Source organism: Felis catus, chromosome B4, assembly GCF_018350175.1.
Source record: "Felis catus isolate Fca126 chromosome B4, F.catus_Fca126_mat1.0, whole genome shotgun sequence".
Classification (NCBI taxonomy): Eukaryota; Metazoa; Chordata; class Mammalia; order Carnivora; family Felidae; genus Felis; species Felis catus.
The window spans coordinates 33718627-33738518 of NC_058374.1; positions in this window are offsets into that span (position 1 = coordinate 33718627).

Consider the following 19892-nt stretch of genomic DNA (forward strand, 5'->3'; position numbering starts at 1 on the left):
GATCTTTCTTTTTCATAAATATATATGAGTTTTATATACATGGAGCTAGAACTATCTGGAAACTGCTTGTCAGAAGTCTGTCAGCTCAGTTACAGCATTTTATGTTATTGAATAACTTTTCTCTTGCTGCCAGTTCATGTTAAGGTTTGCTAAGCCTAATAGAAACATTTTAATTACAATTTGAACTCTAGTCACTTATTCTTTAAGATCTAGCTCCAGATCAACTTCTTCACATTATTAATGCTTAGTAAAATCAATTTGTAGTTTCTCAATATGCTTAAGTGGCTTCTAATTGTGTAGAAAAGATACATACCATTAGTATTCTATATAATGACAGGATTATTAGTTTGTAAATTGCTGGATAAAAAGTACAAGCAATATTGCTGCATCAGTTATTTATACAAGACGTTGTTTTCTTACATTTTTAGTCTGCCACTTTAGGTCCCTCATCCATAGCTTGCTGTAAAATAGAAGAAAAAAAATAACCTTAAATTTAATATGCAAGATCCAAATAACATGAGAGATGTTCCCACCTAAAAAAAATGTAGAAAAGATACTTGATTTTGTGATGAAATATGCCTTCACAGAAATACTCTTGATATGAAGCAGTTGCCCTTTAAACTTGCCTAACTATAGTTTAAGTATTCAAACTTATACCATGAATGTAAATAATTGCATTACATATATAGTAAATGCACTTATGATATATTTCAAATTAGACAAACATCAGATTAAAGGGGTTAGTTGAAGTGTATCCATGGATGGAGCCTTGATAATGTGTCTACATTCTGATAGAGCCTTGGTAACATAAATACTGTAGCCTGGCAGTAAATTAATTTTAGTTCATTTTTAGTATATATACATATATATATATATATATACATACATATATATATACATACACATATATCTACACATATATGTGAAAAATACCCAATCTGTATTTCCCTGTGTAAATAGGGACAGTAATATTAATTAAATATATCATGTAGATATAATTGAAAAAAACTAACATTTTGAAACAGCAACAATGAATAATGGAAATTAAATGAGCACTTGTTTTTGAAAAATCCATTTTATTTTGTCTGTTTTGTCAATAAAGCATATTTAAAGTTTAGAATATGTATGATTAGCATTGCTTCCTGGGCTAAATTAGTTGAATTTCATAGTACAATGGCTACATCAATAATTCTATTGCTCTGTATTATTATTAAATTTTTTTCTAATATGAGCTTAATGTTTTTGAACAATGTAGGAAACAATTATCTCAATTAATATTTGGATTCATAAAATAACCAATATTGCACATATATTATTGAATATTTCTATGATAATTATGTATTGCGTTCTCACTGGTTGATTTCATCAATCCAAATGGCTTTGACATTTAATTACCTGCAAATATTTAACTTCAAATGTCATCTTGATCATAAACTCCAGATTCATATATTCATAGATATGCCACAATGAAATCAAGCTAAACTTAGTCCCTTCATTTTAAGTGCAGCTCCACACCAGGAGAGTGCTGGAGAGAAGTTCCAGGTGGTAGTTGCTTACCAGTCCACACTGAAGTAGGAGAATAGAAGATTCCAAGAGGGAAGTCTTGGAGATCTTAATAGAGATCTCAACAGAAAATATTTTGTTATTATATAAAAATTATTGCTGCAAAAATGGAATATAAATGAAAAAGTTAGAAAAAACTAAAACAAGAAAAATCGTCATCAAAAACTTGACTGAAATATGAATGAAAATGACATGTAACAATTTTTAATAACTGATGGCTTTTATGAGAGACAAATATACCCTTGGTACATGATTCAGATCTACAATGAACCCAATGAAAAGGAAGTCTAGACTTAGTGCATCATTGAACACTATCTATGTAATCATAGTAGTGTACATTTTTTATGCTCAAATCTTTTTTTTTTCTGATTAAAAAAATTAACCAGGGGCGCCTGGGTGGCTCAGTCATTTGAGTGTATGACTTCAGCTCAGGTCATGATCTCTCAGATCATGAGTTTGAACCCCATGTTGGGCTCTGTGCTGACAGCTTAGAGCCTGGAGCCTGTTTCAGATTCTGTATCTCCCTCTCTCTGCCTCTTCCCTGCTCATGCTCTGTCTCTCTCTGTCTCTCAAAAATGAATAAACGTTAAAAAATTTTAATTTATTTTATTATTATTATTTATTGCTCTTAAATTTAATCCATGTTAGTTAACATTTAGTGTTATAATGATTTTAGGAATAGAATTTAGTGATTCATCACTTCTATTAAACACTCAGTGTTCATCCCAACAAGTGTGCTCCTTAATGCCCATTGCCCATTTATCCCATCCCCATACCAAACACCCCACTAGCATCCTTCAGTTTGTTCTGTGTATTTAAGAGTCTGTTATGGTTTGCTTCTCTCTGTGTTTTTATCTTATTTTTCCTTACCTTCACTTATGTTAATCTGTTTTGTTTCTTAAATTACACATGGGTGAAATCATATGATATTTGTCCTCTGACTGACTTCGTTCACTTAGCATAATACACTCTAGTTCCATCTATGTTGTTGCAAATGGCCAGATGTTATTCTTTTTTATCACCAAGTAATGTTCCAGTGTGTGTGTGTGTGTGTGTGTGTGTGTGTGTGTGTGTGTGTAATTTTTTTTTGAGAAACCTCCAAACTGTTTTCCAGAGTGGCTGCACCAGTTTGCATTCCCACCAACAGTGCAAAGATTCCCCTTTCTCTGCATCCCCACCAACATCTGTTGTTTCCTGAGTTGTTAATTTTAGCTAATATGACAGGTGTGAGGTGGGATCTCACTGTGTTTTTGATTTGTGTTTCCCTGATGATGAGTGACATTGAGCATCTTTTCCTGTGTCTGTTAGCCATCTGGATGTCTTCTTTGGAAAAGTGTCTATTCATGTCTTTTGTCCATTTCTTCACTGGATTATTTGTTTTTTTGGGGGGTGTTGAGTTTGGTAAGTTACTTATAGATTTTGGATACTAACCCTTTATCTGCTATGTCATTTTTAAATATCTTCTCCCATTCTATCAGCTGCCTTCTAGTTTTGCTAATTGTTTGCTTCACTGCACAGAAATTTTTTCTTGATGAGGTCCCAATAGTTCATTTTTGCTTTTGTTCCCCTTGCCTCTGGAGACATGCCAAGTAAGAAGTTGCTGAGACTGAGGTCAAAGATGTTGCCTGTTTCTCGTCTAGGATTTTGATGGCTCCCTGTCTTGTGTTTAGGTCTTTCATCCATATTGAATTTTGTTTGTGTATGGTATAAGAAAGTGGTCCAGGTTCATTCTTTTGCATGTCACAGTCCAGTTTTCCCAACATCATTTGCTGAAGAGACTGTCTTTTTTTCCACTGTATATTCTTTCTTGCTTTGTCAAAGATTAGTTGGCCATATGTTTGTGGGTCTATTTCTAGGATCTCTATACTGTTCTGTTGAACTATGTATCTGTTTTTGTGCCAGTACCATACATTCTTGATGATTACAGCTTTGTAGTACAGCTTGAAGTTGGGAATTGTGATTCCTTTAGCTTTGTTTTTGTTTTTCAACATTACTTTAGCTATTTGGTGTCTTTGTGGTTCCATACAAATTTTAGAATTGTTTGTTCTAGCTCTGTGAAGAAGGCTGGTGTTATTTTGACAAGTATTGCATTGAATATGTAGATTGCTTTGAATAGTACCAACATTTTAAAAATATTTGTTCTTCCAATCCATAAGCATGGAATGTTTTTCCATTTCTTTGTATCTTCAATTTCTTTCATAAACTTTCTATAGTTTTCAGTGTATAGATATTTCACCTCTTTGGTTAGGTTTATTCCTAGGTATTTTATGGGTTTTGGTGCAGTTGTAAATGGGATTGATTCTGTGATTTCTCTTACAGCTGCTTTCTTATAGATGAATAGAAATACAACTGATTTCTGTACATTGATTTTATATCCTGCAACTTTGTTGAATTCATATATCAATTCTAACAGTTTTTTAGTGGAATCTTTTGGGTTTTACATGTAGAGTATCATGTCATCTGTGAAGGGTGAAAGTTTGACTTCCTCCTTGCCAATTTGGATGCCTTTTATTTCCTTGTGTTTTCTGATTACTGAGGCTTGGACTTCCAACATTATTTTGAATAAAAGGGGTGAGAGTGGACATCCCTGTCCTGTTCCTGACCTTAAGGGAAAGCTCTCAGTGTTTTCCCATTGATGATGACATTATCAGTAGGTATTTCATAGAAGGCTTTTATGATCTTGAGGTATGATCCTTCTATCCCTTCATTTTTGAGGGTTTTTATCAAGAAAGGATGCTGTATTTTGTCAAATTCTTTCTCTGTATCTATTGAGAGGATCATGTGGTTCTATCCTTTCTTTTATTAATGTGATGTATCATGGGGTGCCTGGGTGGCTCAGTCGGTTGAGCGACTGACTTCAGCTCGGGTCATGATCTAACAGTCTATGAATTCAAGCCCTGTGTTGGGCTCTGTGCTGACAGCTCAGAGCCTGGACCCTGCTTCTGATTCTCTGCGTCTCTCTGCCCCTCCCCCACTTATGTTCTGTCTCTCTCTCAGATATAAGTAAACATTAAAAAAATTTAAAAATGCTATGTATCACATTGATTGTTTTGCAGATATTGAACCAGCCTTACATCCCAGGAATAAATCTCACTTGATCATGGTGAATAATTCTTTAAATGTATTGTTGGATCTGGTTTGTTAGTATTTTGTTGAGCCTTGCATCCATGTCCATCAGGGAATTCGGTCTGCAGTTATCCTTTTTATTGGGTCTTTGTGTGGTTTTGGAATCAAGGCACTTTTGGCCTTGTAGAATGAGTTTAGAAGTGTTCCTACCATTTCTATTTTTTGGAACAGCTTCAAAAGACTAGGTGTTAACTCATCTTTAAATGTTTAGGGAAATTCCTCTGGAAAGTCATCTGGCCCTAGAACCTTGTTTGTTGGGAGATTTTTTATTATTGATTCAAATTCTTTACTGATTATGGGTCTGTTTAAATTTTCTATTTCTTTATATTTCATTTTGGTAGTTTATATGTTTCTAGAAATTTGTCCATTTCTTCCAGATTGCCCAATATGTTGACATATTGTTGCTCATAATATACTTTTATTATTGTTTGTATTTCTAGGGTGTTGGTTGTGATCTCTCCTCTTTCATTTGTGATTTTATTTATCTGGGTCCTTTCCTTTTTCTTTTTTAACAGTCTGGCCTGTGCTTTATCAGTTTTGTTAATTCTTTGAAAGAACTAGCTCCTAGTTTCTATGATCTGTTCTACTGTTTTGTTTTTATTTTGATATCATTGAGGTCTGCTCTAAAATTTATCATTACCCTTTTTCTGCTGGTTTTTGGCTTTAGTTTCCATTCTTTTTCCAGCTCCCTTAGGTGTAAGGTTAGATTATGTATTTGAGACCATTCTTCCTTTTTCAGAAAGGCCTGGGTTTCTATAAACTTACCTCTTATGACGGTCTTTGTTGAACCCCAGAGATATTGGACTGTTGTGTTTTATTTTCATTGGCTTCCATATATTTTTTTATTTCCTCTTATTTTCTTGGTTAACCCTTTCATTCTTTAGGAGCATGTTCTTTAATCTCCAAGTGTTCATGGTCTTGTCAAAATTTTTCTTGTGGTTGATTTCAAATTTCATAGTATTGTGGTCTGAAAATATGCAATGTATGGTCTCAATCTTTTCATACTTGTTGAGGGCTGACTTGTGACACAATATGTGATCCATTTTCCATGCATACTTGAGAAGAGTATGTATTCTGCTGCTTTAGGATGAAATATTCTGAATATATTGCTTAAATCCATCCAGTCCACTGTATTATTCAAAGTTGTTTCCATGTTGATTTTCTGCTTAGATGATCTGTTCATTGTTGTAAGTAGAGTATTGAAGTCTCCTACTATTATGGTATTATTATCAATGAGTTTTTTTATTTTGTGATTAATCTATATATTTGGGCCCTACTACATTGGGGCATAAATATTTATAATTGTTAGATCTTCATGGTGGATAGACCCCTTAATTATGACATGGTGTCCTTCTTCATCTCTTGTTATAGTCTTTATTTTGAAATCTCGGTTGTCTGATATTAGAATGGCTACTGCAGCTTTCTTTTGATGCCCATTGTATGATAAATCGTTCTTCATCCCCTCATTTAAAATCTACAGTATCCTTTCCTGTATATGTATTTTGTGAATTTGACTATGATATGCCTTAGTGATGGTCAATTTTTTTTAATTGAATGGAAGTTCTCTGTGCTCTTTGGATTTTGATGTCTGTGTCCTTCCCCATTAGGAAAGTTTTCCACTATAATTTGCTCTCATAAACTTTCTACCCCTTTGCTATCTCTTCATCTTCGGGCACTCCTATGATTTGGGTATTATTTCTTTTTTAATAAATCACTGAGTTCCCCAATGTCTTGCATTGTGATCTTTGCCTTTGTTTCCCTCTGTGTTTCTGCTTCATTATTCTCCATAATTTTTAATATTCTATATCGCTGATTCGCTGCTATGCGTCGTCCATTCTTGATGTCATGGCATCTATTAGAGATTGCATATAGATTACAACATTTTTTTTCAGTCTGACTAGATTTTGTTTCTTTAATCTCCAGAGAAAGGGATTTTCTGGTGTCTTCTATGCTTTTTTCAGCCTAGTATTAGTATTTTCAGCTAGTATTCTTAATTTAATAATTCTAAATTCTAGTCCAGACATCTTATTTACATCTGTATTGATAAGTCCCTGGCTGTCATTTCTTCCTTTTTTCTTTTGGGGTGAATCCCTTCATTTTGTCATTTTGGAGGAAGAAAAAAATTAATAAAATAAAAAATAAAAAGAAGCAAAACAAAAAATCAAACAAAGGAAGTGAAATACTAGGTGTGTTTCAGTCTGCTTGTTGAAAGAAGCTTGATAGATAAGAGAAAAAAAACAGAGGGAAAGAAAAAAATTAGGAAAAAACTTAAAAATCAAAAAAGTATATAATAAAATAGAATAAAATAAAATATGGAAAATTAAGTAGAATAAAAATTTTTTAATATAAAAAAATAAAGTAAAAAACTAAAATTTTCTCTCTGTATCCAAGAAAGAGAAAGAAAAGAAAGAAAAAAACAATTTAAGCAAATACAGAAGCAAAGAAAACAAACCAATAAATTAACCAGCAAACGGAAAGAAACCTGAAAGAAATTATATCCATTTTCCCCTAGAACTGAAGCACTCTATACTTTGTGCACTAAGCAGGTGGAATGACTTGTGCTGGTCTTCTGGTTAATGTACTTGTAGGGTGCAGTGGCCGGGGCCTGGTGTAATGCCTCTGTTCTCCACTTACTGGGGTGAATCAGTGTGTTGCTCATGTGCATGTACACATGTGCATTCACAGGTCTCAGTCCACTCCCCACCTCTACCTTGTCAGTGTTGCCTTCCAGGTGGCACCTCCCTCCAGAGTTTTGTCTCAGATGGGGTTGTGTTTCAATACCTCATATTTCAGAGACCCTCATGGCTTGGACCCTTGCTAACTCTCCAGGGAATGATCTCACTGAGCAGTGACTGGGTGTGGCTTGCCCCAGAAAACATTCATGTAATCACGCAATTGAAGAGATTCAGAGATTATAACTAATCACCACACACAGTCAGTGCCAGATTTAACACCACTCTGGCATCTTTGTTCCAATACCAGCAAATGTGGCTGCCATCTGGGGTCCACTGGGACCTCTGCATGTGGGGGAGGCCTATGGCCTCTACCAAATGCACTCCAAGCAGGGGAAACACTTCTCCCTGTGTGGTTTACGGAGCCCTCAAACCACACTGCCTGCTCTTAGGGATTTGCCCTACTTCCTCACCACAGCACCATCAGGCACTGAGATCCAAAACTTCAGAGTCTGTATTCCATTTTTTTTTTTAGAATCCTAGTGGTATTGAAATCCTCTCCTTTCTCCTTTCTCAATGGTTTTGGGGAAAATATTTCTTTTTCAGTCCTCTGTGAGTGTTTTCACTCTTTCTCTCTAGCTACTTTCAGGGGGAGTACTTTTCTTGCATGATCCTGATGCACTACACTCTCCCCCTTTCTCTTTCTCTATCTCTGTCCTCTCTTCTTCAAAATGGCTCCTTACCCTCCACAGCTTTTCTCTCCCTAGTTCACCTCTCTGCACCATGTACCTGCCAAGTATGTGGTTCAAATTATGCAGATAGTTACATTAATCCTCAGATCAATATCCTATGTGTTCAACATGGTTTGTTGCTGCTCTAGCTGCATTTCAAGGATGAGACAAGCTCAGAGTCTCCATGCTGCTTCATCATCTTCTTTCTACCCCTTTTATGTTCAATTTTTAATCAGTTTATAGACAAAGCACAGAGAACATTATTGTCATAGCTTAACATAAAGACCATTATCCTTATAAGTGGAACCTAGAGAAATGTAGGGTATGACAAGTATATAATGCTAATATCTGTAGCTTGTAAAGAGACATTCAAATGCTTTCAGAATTTAGTGTTTCAAAATTAGAGATTTAAAAGTATTATTTATTATTTCAAATGAAACCAATACTGAAACAAACATAAGCAAAAGTACATGTATGTATATGTACACTTATAAGACATTATAGAATATGGATTGTAAGTTAACTAAATGCATACCTTTCACATTAAGGGATAAATTGTTATTTTTTAAAGTTGGTAAAGCAAAGAAATGTAGTTTTAAAGTAGATGAAAAAGTTTGAAGACCCTTGGTCTAATCTTCTTAGTTTAGCTTGCACAACCCGTGGTCTTGTATATCAATGGCTTTCTCTATACTCCCAATGACTCTGCAGTCTTTACCCACTCAACGTCTTTCCCTTTCTAGAGTATCCCTGTTTTCTCTCATTCAGGCCTCTCACACATTTTCCTTAACTCTTTTTTTTTTAACATAGCTGACTCCTTAGACTTCCTGTTTTGGGGAAGACTTCTCTGATGAGCTCAGATCTCTGCTGTGGGTATATCCATTGTGTTGTAGTATTTCTCCTCTTATGGCACACATTACTCTGTAAGATAACCCCATTTTTCATGTTTTAACCCTCCATAATAGATCCTATGAAGACAGAGAACTTTGTAGTAACACCTAACTCAGCAGAGTTCAAGACAAGAAGTAGATGCTTAAAATTATATGTGAATTTGCAGTCTTAACAATGACCTGAAGTGAACTAAAAAAAAAAAAAAATATGTGCAATGTGATCAAAGACCAGGCATCAAATATGCTAAATCACTTTTATATAAAAAAATTCATCAACCAAAATTATTTTATGTGAAAAATATTTATCAATAAGCAAAAAATATTCCATGTTATATTTAGCATAATTCTTTGTAAAATATATATTTCAAAATCAGTATCTAACTCAAAAATGAATGTTCAATAGATATTTATTGGAGGATAAATTAATGAGATCACAGTATAGTATCATGTTTGAAAGTTCAGTATTGAAAAGTAAACACTCTTGGTTTCTTGGAATTAGTTATGTAAAAATTTGCCCACCACTGAAAGTCTCAATTTTCTTGTCTGTAAAACAGGGATATTGTATCTGTCTGGATTAATTTAAGGATTAAGAAAGAAAATGTAACTGTGCCTAGAAGGTACTATGAACAGTTATTATTATTAGATTTTTAGATTGTCAAAGAAAGATCAAAACTATAGTTAATAATCATGTAAAGTGGAAACACATTGACCAGTGTTCAATATCTTCCCAGAGGGTCCTTTTTTTTCCAAATAAATTTGGCTAAAAAAGTTGAGCTTTTGACTGAGTTCCCTGAGCCTTAGTTCCCAGGCTATGTTTACAATAGGTAATTTGTTTTTGTACCACTTTGAAACACTTTTTTTAATTGTAGAACTCTTTCCTCAGTATGTACTCAATACTCATTTTTTCCCCTCAAAGTTGTACAGTTGATAAGTTGACCTTTAAGTTTGTTACCTTGGGTAAGTCTCGTGATTTTAATTTCTTCATTGATATATGTAGATATTTCAATTTGTGCCTTTAGAAGCAAAAAAGATACTAAACATATTGAAAGAAGTTGTGAATAAATATTTAATGTAGGTCTTCAAATATAAGTTGCTGATAGCATTTCACAAAGCTTTTTTGAGATGGGCCTCAAATGGACAAGAAATTAGTGTGGGAATTTCAATCTAATATAGTTAGCAAATACAGTTTTGAAATGAGTGATTATTTGTTGTTACTTCGAGATCTTAAATTACAAGGGACTATTTACACTATAAATGTAGATATACTGCCTATATGTTACTTATTTCCCTACCTTTATTGAGCTATAACTTCCATATAACATTGTATAAGTTTAATGTGTTAAAATATCAACATGTGGGCATGTATTAACATTTGATACATATATATATTATAAAATGATTATCACAATAGCATTATTAATACTTTCATTATGTCACAAAATTACCACTTCATATAAAAATTTTGATGTTTTTATTTATTTTTAGAGAGGCAGAGACAGAGCACGAACTGGGGAGAGGCAGAGACAGAGGGAGACTGAGAATCTGAAGCAGGCTCCAGGCTCTGAGCTGTCAGCACAGAATATGATCTCAGGCTCGAACTCATGAACCACAAGATTATGACCGGGGCCAAAGTTGGAAGTTCAACCAACTGAGCCAGCTAGGCGCCCCTCTCCATTTCATTTTTGAGGTCAGAACATTTAAGATCTACTCTCTGAGCAACATTCAAGTGTGTAATACAATAATAGTAACTACAATTACCATTGTGCACACTTTCCACAGAACTTATTCAAGTTATAACTGGAATCTGGCAGTTTGAACACTTTGATCAGTATCACCCCATTTCCCCACACCTCACTCCCTGGTAACCACCATTCTACTCTTTGCTATTAGTTGGTTTTTCAAGATTCCACATCTAAAGGTATCATACAGTGTTTGTCTTTCTCTACGTGAGTTATTTCACTTAGCATGTTGCCTGAAATAATTCATGTTATCACAAGTAGCAGGATTTCCTTCTTTCTCATAGCTGAAAAATATTCCATTGTGTGTGTGTGTGTGTGTGTGTGTATTTATCCATTCATCTGTCAATTGTCACTTAGATTATTTCCATGTCATAGCTATTGTAAATAATACTCTAATAAACAGGGAGTACAGACATGTCTTCAAAATGCTGTTTTCATTTTCTTTGTGTATTATATACCCAGAAGTAAGATTAGATCATATGGTAGTTCTATTTTAAGTTTATTTTATTATTTGTTTTGTGAGAGTGAGAGATAGAGCAAGTGAGGAAAGAGCAGAGAGAGGGGAGAGAGAGAGACAATTCCAAGCAGGCTCCTCCCCGTCAGTGCAGAGCCTGATGTGTTGCTTGAAGTCATGAACCATGATATCATGACCTGAGCTGAAGATAAACACTTAACCAACTGAGCCACCCAGGTGCACCTGGTAGTCCTAATATTTTAATTATTTGAGGAACCTCCTTACGGGTTCCAATAATGGCTGTACAAATTTACATTTTCACCAGCAGTACACAATTGTTTCCATTCATCCACATCTTTGCCAACACTTATTTCTTATCTTTTGACAACAGCCATTGAAACAGGTATCTAATTATAATTTTGATTTGTGTTTCCCTGATGATTAGAAAGGTGATGTCAATCACCTTTGCGAGTACTCATTAACCGTTTGTATGTTCTTTGGGAAAATGTCTATTCAGTTCCTCTATTTTTTAATTGCATTAGTTTCTTTTTTCCTTTTTTTTTTTTTTTTTTTTTTTTTTTTTGCTATCGAGTTGTATGAGTTCCTAATTATTTTGGCTTAACCTCTTAAAAGATATATGAGTTGCACATATTTTCTCTCTTTCTGTAGGTTGCCTTTTAATTTTGTTGATTGTTTCTTTTGCTATCCAGAAGATGTTTAGTTTGATGATCATTAATTTTTACCTCTGTTTTGTATGCTTTAGCTATCATATCCAAAAATAAACTCAAAAACCAGACTCAGGGAGATTTTCCTATGTTTTCTTCTAGGAGTTTTTCAGTTTTAGGTCTCATGTTTATGTCCCTAATCCATTTAAAGTTAGTTTTGTAAATGATGTAAGATAAGGGTCAAAATTCATTTTTCTGCATGTGATTATCTGTTTTTTCTGACACCATTTATTGAAGAAACTATCTTTTCCCCATCTAGTATTTTGGACACTCTTGTCAAATATCTGGTCTTATAAGTGTGGGTCTCTTTGGGGGCTCTTGATTCTCTCCCATTGGTCTATGTGTCTATTTAGGCAGATACCATACTATTTGATTACTATAGCTTTGTAGAATAGTTTAAATTAGGAAGTGTGATGCCTCTAGATTTGTTTTTCTTTCTCAGAATTGCTTTGGCTATTCAAAACTCTTTTTTGGTACCACACTGATTTTAGGATTGTTATCTTTATTTCTGTAAATAATGCCCTGGAATTTTGATAAACATTTAATTGAATCTACAGAAGGATTTGGGTAGTATGGACATTTTAGCAATATTAATTCTGATCCGTGAACAAACCCTACTGAATGTTTGTGTCTTCTTGTATTTATTTTACCGAAGTTTTGTAGTTTTCAGTATACAGAACTTTCCCATTCTTAATTAAGTTTATTTCTCATTTTTTATTAGTTTTGGTGTTATTCAGAATAAAAGGGTTTTCTTTCTAAGATACTTTTTAAGATACTAAGATGTCCTAGTCTTGTTTCTGATCTTGGAGGAAAAGCTTTGTACTTTTCATTATTGAGTATTTTGACTGTGAGTTTGTCATATGTGGCCTTTTTTTTTGTTGAGGTATGTTCTTCCTACACCCAATTTGTTGAGCTTTTTTTCATAAATAGATATTGAATTTTATTAAATGATTTGCCTGCATATATTGATAGAATTACATGATATTTATCTTTCATTTTATTAATGTGGTGTATCACATTTGTTAACTTGCATATATTGAGCCATCCTTGCATTCCAGGGATAAATTCTGCTTGATAGTAGTGTATGATTTTTTTAAGTTCATTTATTTATTTTGAGGAGGTGGCAAAGGGCAGAATGATAGAGAGAGAGAATACCAAGCAGGCTCCATGCTGTCAGTGTGGAGCCGGGGTGTAAGGTTCAATCTCATGAGCCATGAGATCATGACCTGAGCCAAAATTGAAAGTTGGACAAAATGATGCATTACTTATAGGAGAACTTCCCGACTTTATATGTATGTTTGGAGGGTGGGGGAAGCTGGGAATTTGCTTTAGAGAATCTCATTAGGCATGGGTGTGCATTTTTGTACTATGATTCTTGCAGCAGTAAAGCAGGATATGTAAAAATGTCCTCATGCAGAAACAGTAGAAGGCCCAAGATCAGAATTGATGAGGATTTTTGGTATTCCATAATGTAACCACATGAAATCAACATTAAGAAAATGATGTATGGAAACATTTGGCACCCTCCTCCTCTGCCATCCGAAGCCCACAAGTAACATTTCTCAAATAAGAACCAGAAATACACAAGCAATGTACATTAACATTTTAAGAGACCACTTGTGAGGCCAAGTGAAACATACAAGCATTTGTTTTTCTTTATTACTAGATGGACAAAAGTTGAAAGATACTTAGAGCAAGAAATAGTTTTAGTCTCTTCCCACCCACCCTACTTCTTTCCAATTTTTTTGTCCCTTAAGTCCGTATGTCATGGGCAATTTTTCAAAAGAAATATACTAGCCAGTTTCCAAGCAATTAAACTTAGACTTGACATAAAATCGTAATGTAAGAAAAGGATTAAATTTTCAGAAGCAAAAATGGAATAGGAAGGATTCTCTTTGCCCTTCTCTTTCCTGGCCACTAACAAAAATAAATTTCAGGAAAAAAGGGAAGAAAGAGGAGGAGGAAAGAAAGAAAGAAAAAGCAAGCAGAGATAAAGAAGTAATAAAGCATGAGTTTTGTGTTCTGAGAACACCTGTGTTTTATTTGGAGAGACAATAAAACACACATCATCAAAAAGCAAATACACAGGGGCTTAGAATGGTCCTCTTTCAGCTTTGTACCAGCTACATCTATGGTAATCCTTTGCTTTGGTTAAGAATGGTGCATAAACTCTTTCGGGAATATCAGGTTAACCAGGCCAGATTGTATATCTCATTTGTATTTCCTGACAGAGTCCTATCACTACTGTGTTGTCTTTCTGCAAGCAGCTGCATTTGTAAAATGGTAAAAGTGCTCTCTCTTCTCTGTGCCCTGGTGATGATGGGAGAGAAACCCTGGCAAATTACAGAAAGAACATAAACACATATCTTTTTAGAGAGCTGTGAATCACTCCTTTTTACTCCATCCCTCACCCTGCTCCAAGAAAAAAAATCACAAACTTCTGTATTTATACTGACAAGAGATTTTCCAAGGACTTATAGTAAGAAATTCAAATTTTTGTTAATGTGATTTCTGACAATATCATTCTTGTTATCTTTAATGGTGGCTTTCTAAAGATACTGTGTGCAGATCTAACTTTATTTTCATAGAAGGCTATTTCTAATTAGAAAAGTATGTTTATTATCAAAGGCACTAATGTCTATTTTTCATGTCCAAAACATTACTACAAGTTTTTCATTGGTAATTATGTAATATTAAAAACAAACTTTATTATCATATTTCCAAATGTCTTGTTGTTTCAAACATAAAGAAAGAATGTCCAAATAACTGCTCAAAATTTTTATTCTATGTTTTAGTGTCACAAAGATGACTTTAAGTGTTTTGTGTTTTAAATTGTTAAAAGCTTCTTAAAATAAATACCACTTCTTAATTCTCAAGTAGTGTTTGATAACTTCACTTAAAGAGGAAATATAAACACAGAGTGTTTTGTTTCATTATACCTTGATCCTTCATTAAAATATACGCACTTCAATTTTGGAAAGTAAAGCTCAGATGACAAAAGTTTTAATAACCATTTCTTCTGTCACATGATGTCTAACAGCTTGCAGAAAATGATTCATCAAAAGAATCATGGCTTTAGTGCTCTAAATTTGGATTTAGATTCTAATGATAATTTTATTTTCATGCAAGCAGTTGGAACTTCTTGTTACAACAATTGCAGAGCTGGGCTGAGAAGCTTGGTATACCTGGAATCTAGACATGATTCTAAAAACAGCATAAGTTATGGAGTACCAGAAAAAAAAAAAAAAAACAGGCACCTAGAACATCATTCTTTAACATGTGGTATTATCTACCATATCCATGTTCCATATATTGGAAATAAGTGGGCAAATACAATGATTCATTCAGTGTATTTTACTCTTAGTTGTCCATTTAAGCCAAAATAGAGTCAAAGCAATAACTGAAAACATTTTACATTTGTCATTTAACTAATAATAAATATTATTGTAATATTCCCCTACTGTTGAGTCATGTTATAATTGACTTGTGCACTATTCTACTTTTCTATATTTATAATCTGCTTCCCTAACTGGGTTGCAAGTATCTTGAAGGTCCTAAAGTCTACATTTTTCATATTCTTTATTTTCACCATGTCTGGGAGTTTGCTAGAGTTTAGTAGTTCCTTAAATTATTTGATAATTAAACTAAATTATTATGTGATTTCACAGGAGTGAAAAAACATTACCAGAAGTTTGTTATCTAATCATGTAAAATAAACAAACAAACAAAAAGATCTGCTAGATAATAGCCTCCCCTTAAGGCAGAGATGCTGCACTTAAGTGATTTTCTTCCTTAATAAATAAGTATTCAGAAATTATCAGGCTCTGATAAAATGGATCAGTATTTGAAATACCAGATTTACATTTGCTAAACCTCAGCACAGTTACTCCTCTTTATGCCAAGTATAAAGTTGCTTCTACTGATGTGTTAGAACAAAAGGTGCTCTGAGAAGATGGAGTTTAATTGGAATTTTAATCACACACAAAACTGCACTGTATCAAGCCAAAATGGTATTAGAAATTATAATATTAATTTGGTCCATCAGTCATTATTTTTGTTAATTTTCTGAATTTACTGTGACCAAGTGAAAATCCCTAACTATGGCAAAATTTTGGATGGTAAGGATTACTACACTCCCTACACAACAAGCAATCATCCACAATAATCTCATTTCAGTGGGATAAAATGGGCACTGGGAACTGAACCACAGCAGTCAGAAATGAAGGCAATATCAATTATGCCACCACAAGATCAGCAAAGAACTAGACATTAATTATTCAATCTCTATGTCTAGAGTCATGCCACAACACTATTTGAATGTGTAGACAATGTGTGTTAAGTCAGGTGTTCTGTTCCAAATCCCAAACTTGCTTAAACAGTTATAAAATAAAGCTTAAGAAGTTGCTGTGTTTATGACATAAAGCAGGGGCCAGAAGTGGAATTCTGGGAGTTGCTAAAATTTACTTCATAAAATTGCTTAAAACTGGCCCTGGGGGAAACGAGAAAATGGAAAATGGGTTTAATTTCATTTCTCTTACTTGAAATTATGGGGTGGTTTTTACAGTCCTGCCTCACTTGACTGACAGCAAAACTTTTCCCATGATTGTATAATGTTTCCTGACTTATGTGAAAATGTGGTAAAGGAACACATGGGGCAGGGTGAGAAAATTAAACACTGATGAAAATGCTTCCATTGATACAGAGTCATGACAAGACTTGATGATATGTCCATAAAGCAAGTCCTGGCACTGAATTATTTAACTCTGGAGTTCCCTGAGGTCTAAAACATGAACTGGCAAAATGTAAGACTTTAGGATCTGGTGACAAATGTAGTCATCAAAAATTCTGGAATTCAGTGAATTTTGTCAACATGGCTTCAACATGAGGGCTGTGCAAAATAGATAGATTTATTAAATGCAGAACTATAAAGTCAAAAATTGTTATGCTGGAATGAAAGAACAATGAAACCTTTTAGGATTGTTGAGCATATCTGATAAGAAGCTGAAATTTACTGCATACAAGCAAATCATTTCATATCATATTTTTATCACTAGCAAGACATTCTTTTTAAAAGAATAACCTTAGTGAGGTACCAGAAAAAATAAGCACCCAAAACATAATTCTTTAACATGTGGTATTGTCTACTATAGTTGTGTTCTTTGTATTAAATACATAACTAATATGGCTAACAATATAATAAGATTATTCCTTGATAGTGTAAATTGAACTTTACTATTTAATTATTATTAGACTATTGTTGAATCTTAAAATGAATCATGTAAAGGTTAATAGCTTCCTTAATGAAGAAACATTATGTAAATCTGCATCATGGTGCTTTTATCTTTCTATTATAAAGTTTAATGCTGGATTAATTTAAGTAACAACACACTATGCATTGAGTAGAAATGTTGTAATGAACATAGTTTGACACTGGGTTCCTGTGTGATATATGAAATTTAAAAACACTTTAAAGGGTTAAAATAGTTTAGTCACAAAAATATTAGTGGATATATTTAATATAGATACTTTATTTCAAAAATATTTAGTGTTTGTAGGATCTTAGTCAATGAACTTGTTGAGTCATACTCTTTGGTACGGACATTATTCTTATTTGCACAATAGGCATAGCATAGCCTACAAAATACATTTTTTAATGTTTATTTATTTTTTATTTATTTATTTTGATAGAGAGCACAAGCAAAGAAAGGGCTGAGAGAGGAGAGAGAGGATATGAAGCAGGCTTTGTGCTGACAGCAGTGAGCCCGATAAGGGGCTAGAATTCACAAACCACAAGATCATGACCTGAGCCGAAGTTGTATGCTGAACCAACTGACACACCCAGGTGTCCAAGAATGTCCTACAAAATAGACTGGCCTCTAATCATTTCTATGTTTATCTTAGTTGTACAGATTGGCCATATTGTGGCTTATCCACAGATATTTCTAAATATGTCACTGGATGCATATCTATCAAATTGCAACTTTTAGTCTTAATAATAAAAGCTCCTTTAAAAATATGTGGGGGGGGGGGGGTTAGCCAGAAGAATAAGATGAGACGAAACTCTGCAATTTATTTTTTTATCATACTTATCACATGTATGTGATTGCCAATAAGTATGGAAGAAAATACTTAAATTGTAAAAATTATGGAGCCATATATCTGTCATCCAGCACATATAAGACAGATTATAGGTGGTATAGTAGTATTAGAGAAAGATTAGACAAGCAAGTTCAATAATACATAATTTTACATAGAGAGGGATATAGTGTAGGCAGTGGAAGAAATGCTGATTGATCTTTTTTGGTCATATTTAGAATAAAAAATGTTGAGTATACTGTGGACCTCTTTGTTCTACTTTATTTATCTATCTATTTATTTATTTAGAGAAAGAGAGACAGAGTGCAAGTGGAGGAGGGGCAGAGAGAGAGAAAATCCCAAGCAGGCTTCATGCTGATGACCTGGGGCTTGATCTCACAAACTGTGTGATCAATCCCACGAACCATGAAATCATGACCTAAACCAAAATCAAGAGCCAGTCACTCAACCGAGGAACCCACATGCCCCAGGTTTGCTCTACTTCTGCAACCTTGTAATCAAGTTTTTTAAAACCTTTTGACAACTATCCACAATATAAAATTCATTGATATTCACAATAGGAAATATATTAGTCTTTAAGTCCAGTAAACACATACACACAAATTGACAGAATTGAAAATATGAAACTATACTTACCTATTAAGATACTTGTGTTTTCTATTGTATAGTTTAGTATAAATAGTAACAAACTGTATACATTTTATTCTAATTTTATGTGTTTTTAAAATATCAATTTTATAACTCTGTAATGTGTGGTGACCTGCAGAATGCAAAGCACTGCCTAATGCTGCTGTTCTCAAATGGGGTGATTTTGTACCCAGGGGGATATTTGGCATTGTTTGTAGGTATTTTTGACTGTCACAATGGGGAGAGTACTGACATGTAGTGGGTATAGTCTAATCATCCTACAATGCATAGCACAGCTCCCTTCAACAAAGAATTATCTGGCCTAAAATATCCATAGCACTGAGGATGTGAAACTCTCATTTAATGTATTGAACTGCAGAGACTAAAATGTTAATACTACATTGTCAGACTTCCTTTGAGTCTGATTTCTAACTGTGATTTGCATTTTATCAATATATTTGGAAGTATTTAATTCAAATCTGATTAGGCAGAGAAAAGGGAGGAAGGTCAGTCACAAAGCAACACTTTTGAGAAAAAGATCCATGGCAGAAACATGGGAGATTTGCAACCAGAAGCTTCCTGACTTGGCAGGTTCCCTCAGTGACAGTGGCTGCTTTCCTGTTCATAGAGGCAGTTTTAAGTCCAATGACAGAGAGGTGTTCTTGTAAACCAAGCATGAGACCTGATCCTGCAGCTGTACAAATTGCCTGGTAATAAATTCTTGTCTGCCGAAAGTTTAGAGCCGTGTGAATTATCAGTAAATAAGGATAAAATTTATAATGTCTCCAAAATAGTAATATGTACATTTCATAACCTCAAATCAACCAATGAGTTGGCCAATGTGTAATCATTCAGTTATTACAGCACACAAAGATACTAGTACAAATGGAAAACATTTTGAAGCAAGGAAGCATTGAAAAAAGAAGTAATTATTTTGAGTTATAATTATTTTTTTAGACAAAAACTAAAGCCAAAATTGGACACACCAAAAGTAAGACACAAGTAATTAAAAAGCTACTTTTGAGGGGTGCTTGTGTGGCTCAGTCAGTAAAGCATCAGAATCTTGATTTGGGCTCAGGTCATGATTTCACAGTTTCTGAGTTTGAGCCCTGCATCAGGCTCCACTCTGACAATGCAGAGCCTGCTTGAGATTCTCTTTCTCCCTCACTTTCTCAGCCTTTCCTACACATGCTCGCTCTCTCTCCCCACCCCCCACAAAATAAACTTTAACAACAAAAAAAGGCAACTTTTTATGGCATACCATTTCATCTA